We start from the raw sequence: 7,702 nt of genomic DNA on the forward strand, positions 1-7,702 counted from the left end.
CATTTGTTCATGCCGTTAGAGATATTCAGCTATTTAAGGCCTCAATGCACGTTGTTCGACGCGCGTGCGATGCTTGCGCAAAATTAGTTAAAACTCCATCGCTTGTTCACGAAAGCCACGGCTGTTTTCTGTGCGCAGTTGCAAAACTCTTGCATAGCAGAAAATATTCGTGTGCGCTATGATAACTTGTTTGCACTGTTGGCCACACAATTTTGCAAGACAAATGCTTCATGGCCAGTGAGGCTTTTTTTTTTTTTTGCATGTCTGCGGAAATGAATCACGGTAATCAAGCGTTCCACGGAACCCTGTCAGACAAGAAAAAAACACAGTTAAAATAAAATGTACACTCGCCAAGAAGTAGCAGAATGAAATGTGCCGAGATTAAACTTCGTTTTCTAGCTCATTTCATTTCTTAAGGAGAAAACCTTGGATGCCTCATCCGGGGTCACTCGACAAATTTATCGAGCGGCCGCGCTTGAACAAACATTAAGACTGACCATCGGCAGCGCCAGAACGGAGTTATACAAAAAATCACCGTCGCACGGTGATGTCAAGGGGTTGCGAGAACTTACAGCATAGCGACGACGTCACATAACGTGACGTTACGCGATGACGTCACGACACAGTCGCTGGATCAAACGAGGGCCGAGGACGCAGGCAGTCTCACAAAGCTACGCGCAGAAAGCTGCAATGCTGCCGATCCTGAAAGCTATACGCCACGTATGTTGCACACAGCCTTCGAGGAAGGGCGGGGAGATTCGACACAATCGAATGTGACACGAAAGAATGAACAAAAGAAGAAAGAAAATGTATTTCGCCGTCCAGTCATCTTAGACGAATTCGTGTGGAACCATGTCACTTACACTTCTTCGTGCGTGTTTGTTTTCTTTTTGGAAGGAATCACAGTGAATAGAAAGAAGTCACAGTTGCTATACTACACAGTGTTGTTTACATTCCTCCACAACAAAAACGGGAAGGCTTTCCTTGTTCCTTCCCAATTTCGGAACGAGTTCCCGTTACAAGTTCCTGTGATGCGAAAGGAACACGTTACAGTTACACTTCGAAAATTAAATGTCTTAGTAACATTAACGTTAAATTTGACATTTTTACATAAAAATATAATTTCACCTAATACTGAAGCGTAAATAACGTATAAGCTTACATCGAGATACATATAATACACGAATTGTGTAGCGCTGACAGCAGGTTATGCAAAAAGAATCCAAATAAACGCTCCGAGTCGAGTTTTTTGAAGAACACCGGCCGTATCGACACAAGCATGTCTAACTGGCAACCGGAGCTTGCGTGCTCGTCAATTTTAAGTCCCACACATGGGCACTTTCCCAAGTCGGTCTTCAAAGGTGCAGCCAAGGTAGATATTCAAATAGAAATCTCCACTCCTGCGCCTATTAAATAGGTGCATGGGTGGAGATAGCAATTCAAATATATGAATTTACCCACCCATGCAGCAACTTTGTAGGTGAATGGGTGGGTAATTAAATTTATTTCACTGGAAACCGCTTCGAAAGAAATTCCTTGGGAGTTTAATGAATGCCGATTACAAATATCTCAGTATGAGTAGAAATCAATGTTGTGGACACGCATTTGCAACCTAGTGAAGTCTCCTGTTTGAAGTCGGCTAAGATACTTTTAACTATTTCTCTCCCTTTTTTCTGCCTTCCCCTCTTTCCTTTTCTAAGCTTCCTTTGTCTTTTTTTTTATCTCTCGCCCTGTAATCGCTCTCTTTTTTTTCCTTTTTTTTTCAATTTATGTTTCCTTCTCACACTATCTGGGTCTCTTTTTATATATTCATCTTCAACTCTTTCTCTTCTCTCCCCCACCACCCTTTCCCAAACCATTCCTGTACTAAGCTTCGCTAGCGTGCGCGCATGTTGCAGAAAAACGCACAGCTGATAATTTGCTCAACAACTCGTTTAATTAGGATAGTTACTCAGCTGCTAAGGCATATATACGAGTGAACGGAGTGTCAGCCAGAATGGCATTTGCATTGGTAAGATGCTTATACATCATTACCGCTGTTGTAGTCTATGACAAAAAAAATGGCAGCATATCCACGGAGTGAATGATGGAGAGTGGGGCGAAGCATTCGTCCGCCCATTCGTTCTTGCTTCCGACGATTCATGCGTCCGTCTGGGTGACCATCCATGCGTCCATCCGCCCGTCCGTGCGTGCGTCTGTTCGTGCATCCGCCCCTGCGTCCGTTCGTGCTTCCATCCATGCATCTGTCTGTGTGTCAATTCGTCCATTTATTCAACACTCCAAGTACCACCATCTCGCATCTTTTCATCATATATTCCCCATATAGAAGCACCGTCATCCAGCGGACATTCCAAGGACTAAGCGAGAGTTGGCACACGCACACTTTCTTACGGCTTGCTCTTCGGGTCTACTTCCCACCTTTAACCACCTCGAGTTCATGGTATATACTAGTTCACTGTATTCATGGCACTGTGGTCCAACGCTCGCTGAACCTTTCTAAAACCAAGGAGGTTACGCCCAGCGAGTATAACGTAGCAACCTTTTCCTGTCAGATAGTCCTCAATGTACATGCCAATGGCTCCTAATGGGAAATGCGAGACAGGAGAATTCGGCTTTTACTTTCTTGCGGCTTGCGCTTCGTATCTACTACCCACCTTTGACCACCTCGAGTTCATGGTATATACTAGTTCATTGTATTCATAACACTGCGGCTCAACGCTCACTAAACCTTTCTAAAACTAAGGAGGTTACACCCAGCGAGTATATCGTAGCAACCCTTTCTTGTCAGATAGTGATCAATGTACATGCCAATGGCTGCTAATGGGGAATGAGAGACAGGAGCATTCGGCTTTTAGGTAACACGCACGCCGCGAACTTTTTATTGTTCCACAAAGCACAGGAGAAATCTCCCACCGGCACCACCTTGCAGGTCAAAATGTAACGCTGGTTACACACTACGACTACGACTACGACAACAAGGGACGTACGGGTGCCGCTTAAAGAGCTTCGCCCCTAAAAAAACGGCGTTACTTTACGTATTAGCTCTAAATATGGATGCCGGTATTTAGTGTTACGTGCTCGTCGTTGGGCCATGATACCAGCTGCAGAGTGGTCATATCGGTTCTCTGTCTGTGAATTCTTTCAAGGTACCATGCCTGTGATAAATAACTACCACGAAAGAAAACAACTGGCCAACACTCTTAGAAAAAAAGTGGTAGTACTGGCTAACTTTGGGGTAGTAATGGTTTGTCACATACGTTACAACCCTGGTAGTAAGCGTAGTTAGTAACGGCGAGGATGGTAACAGTTACTACCTTTGCTATTACTACCAGCATTTAGTAACTGTAACTGCCCTAGCCATTACCACCCATTGGTAGTAACTTTCAAAGGTTTAAAGAAAAAAGTAGTAACCGATACTAGCTTGTTCATTCATTTTTGCATATTATTTATTTATTGCTAATGCTGGTCAATCAATGTTTCTTTCCTAAACAACTTCGGGTAATCAGCCGTGGTGAGTCATGACCGAGAAAAATACATAGACAGAACAATATCACTATATTTTACGCATACATGTAGCATGAAGTAAGCGTGGGGTATATATAGCGCCTATTTTGCAGGGGCGAGTCTGGCAGAAGGGAGCGCTTGTGTTTCAGGATCAATTAAAACAACTGTGAACCTATAGCCCTATATTATACTACCTGGTTACCTGTGTTTGGGGACGTAGCACAAGACTTTTATATCAGTATCACTTATAAAAATTATATGTCATTTTTATTTATCATAAAAGGGCCACAAAACGGCATTATGTACAATGGCCAAAACAAGGTACCGAACTCATTGTCAGTGCATTTGAATGCTTCACACAGCTGATATACCAGCGTTTAAAAAATAATAAGTATTTTTGGGGTTTGACACGCGAAGACAATGATAATATTTGGGGACACGCCACACTGGAGTACTTGTGACCATCCTCGGGGCTAATTGTGACCGTCGGGTTATTTTAATCCACCGGTCTTGTTAATTTGTGCTGTATATTACTAAGTTTGTTGTAATTGTCTATTACAACGCGTGTAGCACTTGCATATGGTTCGTTAATTTGTACTTCTCCGTTTCGACAATATCAGAATCACGTTTTCTTATCTCGGTTGCTTAATTTAAAACAAATTGTATATTCTTGATCTATGGATATCTTCTGAATCATTTTTCCGTTTAATGATAATACGTCGAGACGATTCCTCTCATAAGTTATCAGAATAGGAATCACACACTATTTTGGATTAGATAGTGAACAGCCGGGTAGCAAAAATGTAGCAACGGGTAAGAAAAGTAGTAACGGATGCAGTTACTACCTATTTCATTCCAGATACTAACTGTTTACTAACGTAGGTAGTAAACAGGTCACAAAAAGTTAGTAACGGATGCAGCTAGAAACTGTTTACTAACGTAAGCAGTAAACAAGTAGCAAAATGGTAGTAACGGTCGAAGAAAGGTAGTAACCACTGCAGTTACTAACCATTTACTTGCAGTTCCTAACTTTTTTTTTTAAGAGTGAAGTGGTTACGACGCTCGCCTTCTAATTGTGGGTAGGCGGTGTCGAATCTCGCCTCGCCGAGATTTTCGGGCAACGGTTCCATCCTTTCTCGCTCCCTATATTCCTTTCTCTTGCTCCGTCTACTAATTCTCTCGCCCACTGAAGTCATATCATCCCACACGGGACAAATCAGTGCACGTGTTCTGAGAGCGAAGCAGAAGATGGAGACGATGAAGAGAGCGAGTACTATAGTACGTGAGTATGAAAATTTTTTTGATAGACAGCAAACTTCGAGCATATAACATCTCTGATGTGCAACATCAACCGTCCCTACCACGTATGCTCAGTCTCGGCAACGGGCACTGTCCTGCGCCTCCAGCCGGCGCCTGGACCTTGAAGTATTGAAAAACAGGATCTTGAAGTTAAGTGAAAGCCATGATCTTGAAGTATTTGCGTAGGCACACGGGGACAAAGAGGAGACGCACGATTACGCGAACGCAATCAATACGGTGGAAATGCGCAAATGTAACCAAAGCAAACGCAGACACGCAAACGGGCGCCATCCTCGCGTACGTGCGCAAATATTTCGAGATGAATACGTTCCAACTAGGCCAGATCACACTTTTGAATAACATGATGCAGCATAATAACGCACCTGACATGGTCGCCCAATCACCCTGTTCTGCGTGATGTGTTGCGTGCGTTGGGTCCTGTGGAACGTTAAGAAAAGGAACGCTGTTCTCCCTGCCGTTTTGTCGTATATGTAGCATGTTGCCGTTACAGTTCCACCGGTCTTAAATAGAACGTTCCCCCACTCATCGCAAAATAAAGTAGTTCCGTGAATGCCGTTCCGTACAACACTGCTACTACAAGCTGAAGCTCTGCGCTAAAAGCTACGTGCCCTAGATTACATAGAATTTGTTTTTGTTTTTACAAACCATGTGTCTCGTGAACATATTATATGAACGCACAAGGTTTTCCTGAATGCGTTTGTATGCCGGCATACGTCATATATACGTCCACATGTGTCAAGTGCGAATGCCTGTTTCCTAGGCACAGCCACTACCGTTCAGCCATGATCCCCGAAGCCACGTCAACTGGCGAACTTAATTATGCCAAGCCAATCCATCTTTATTTTTCTCACACGCAACAAGCGAGAGACAAGTGCTGTCTTTCAGGCAATTCGCGAGTAATTAGTTTAACAATAAAAAAAAACTGCTAGGCCACTTTAGCAGCGTTCGCTCTACTTTTTTTTTTTTGCTACTTCATCGCTAATCTGACAGTGTCTAATCCCGTTTGGGGCACTTGTCCCGCTCCTCACGTACATTTTTTTTTATTTCTTGCGTTACCTTGTTCCGCACACAAATGAGTCTGTAGTAAATATCTGATGGATCACGCCTGGCGGTATGCTTCACACCACGACAAAAACTAAACATCCACGCTGCCGAAACAAGTCTCACGTAAAGTGCTCTTCGGCGCATTACAATTTTGTGCTTCGCCGCACGACACATAAGGAAGCCGGGGAGAGGTCACCGGCCCTTTTTCTTAGTGCTCAGAGCCCTCCACCCCCCCCCCCCAAAAAAAAAGGGGGGGGGGAGGGGCACGCGACAGTCGAACGCTAGACACGCGTGCAGTGACAGATCGGCTCGCCAGGCGACGGCCGGTGGCGTATATATCCATTCAAGGTCCCCGCAGAGAGCACATTGTGATGCAAACTCCGCGTGACCTAATACCTCGCCGCTCGCACAATGAACTCAGCTCTACATTCCTGCCGCCTCCTCCCCTCTCAAGGTCTTAGCCACCCGGCCTATAGCTCTGGTTCACTTTTATTCTTTGAATTTAATACAAAAAAATCTCGCCATGAATACGAAACGGTGCCTAAGTGGCGACTCGACTTGTAGGTCGTCGGGGGCTCTGCCGGATTTGACGAGGGGGAGTTCCTTTACATATTACGAGACGGGCGTGCCACTTTTTTTTCTCTCCTTTTCTTCAACGCGAGGCAAACTACGACCGTTCTGTCACCTTGTCCGTAAGTGAGGCGAAGGAGGGAGAGGAAAGAGCATACTTCCGAGTCAAGTCCGTTCTTCTTGAGTATTGAGTGAGCTCCCCTGCCGTTATATGTATCCCCAGGCTTTATCAGATAAGTAACCCCCTCTTCTCGCCATTTGCGCCTTCTCTCTTTCTCGCTCTCTCAGGCACATCGTTCTTCTCTCTCTCCCCTCGAGAGTGGCTGAAAGACAGCGGTATTGGAGCGGTGGGAGAGGGGGGAGGCTGTTATGTAAGGAACACGCGCAACGCCGGCTGTTCAAAAAGGAGTGTGCCTGCTTCCTCCCCAGCTTCCGGTTGCTTCCGGGTCACGAGGAGCAAGGAAGAAGCTCGGCGTTTTTAAGAGCACGCGCGCGCCATAACATCCGGTCACGGGTGCGGAGACGAAGAAAAGGACTGTTGCGTGTTGGCGTTGGTGGGGAGGACGACGACTGTTGTTGCGAGGGCACGCGACGTTACCCGAGCCGTAGAAAAAAAAAGAAGTAAAAGAAAAGATGAAAAAGAAGAAGTGAGCCAGCGGCGCGCGCTCCACTTTGCGCTCGCTCGGGGTTTTTCTTTGGCGCTGCTCGTCGGCCTTCTTGGCGGTGCAACGACCGGCATTGACCTCCTCCTGCGAGCGCGCTTTTTAGTCGCGAGCCGCGGAAGCTGTCTTACGTGGCAGTTGCTTTTCCTTCGCGCCCAGCCATCTGCCTTCTTGCCTACCTGCCTCTCTTACTCGCGCTTGTCGCTTGTGTTTGCTTCGAAGAACGCCTGTAGCGACGAGACAAAGTACGCATGCGGAACACACACACACGATCGCATGCATAGGCACATACATACATGCACGTACGAACTTCGCGAATCGCCGCCGAGTGACAGGAAAATAAAAACGCACCCGTCTCGGTCGTTTCGAGGAGGACCAATCTGAACAGAGCGTAGCACCACACTTCGTACCGCATAACAGAGGGGGCTTGTCAATCTCTGTTCGCGACCTGCGCATCGTGAATTGTTTTCTACGCCCGCGGTGCAGATTGGAGCTCGGATGCAAGCTGCTGCCGCATGTATACGATGCGGTTGCGGCTTCTGCACGTGACTTGGCACGCCGCTGTCCTTTTTTTGCGGGTGCAATGCCGCCCCGCTACCACT

Source organism: Rhipicephalus microplus, chromosome 5 (assembly GCF_043290135.1).
Source record: "Rhipicephalus microplus isolate Deutch F79 chromosome 5, USDA_Rmic, whole genome shotgun sequence".
In the NCBI taxonomy this organism is placed as follows: domain Eukaryota; kingdom Metazoa; phylum Arthropoda; class Arachnida; order Ixodida; family Ixodidae; genus Rhipicephalus; species Rhipicephalus microplus.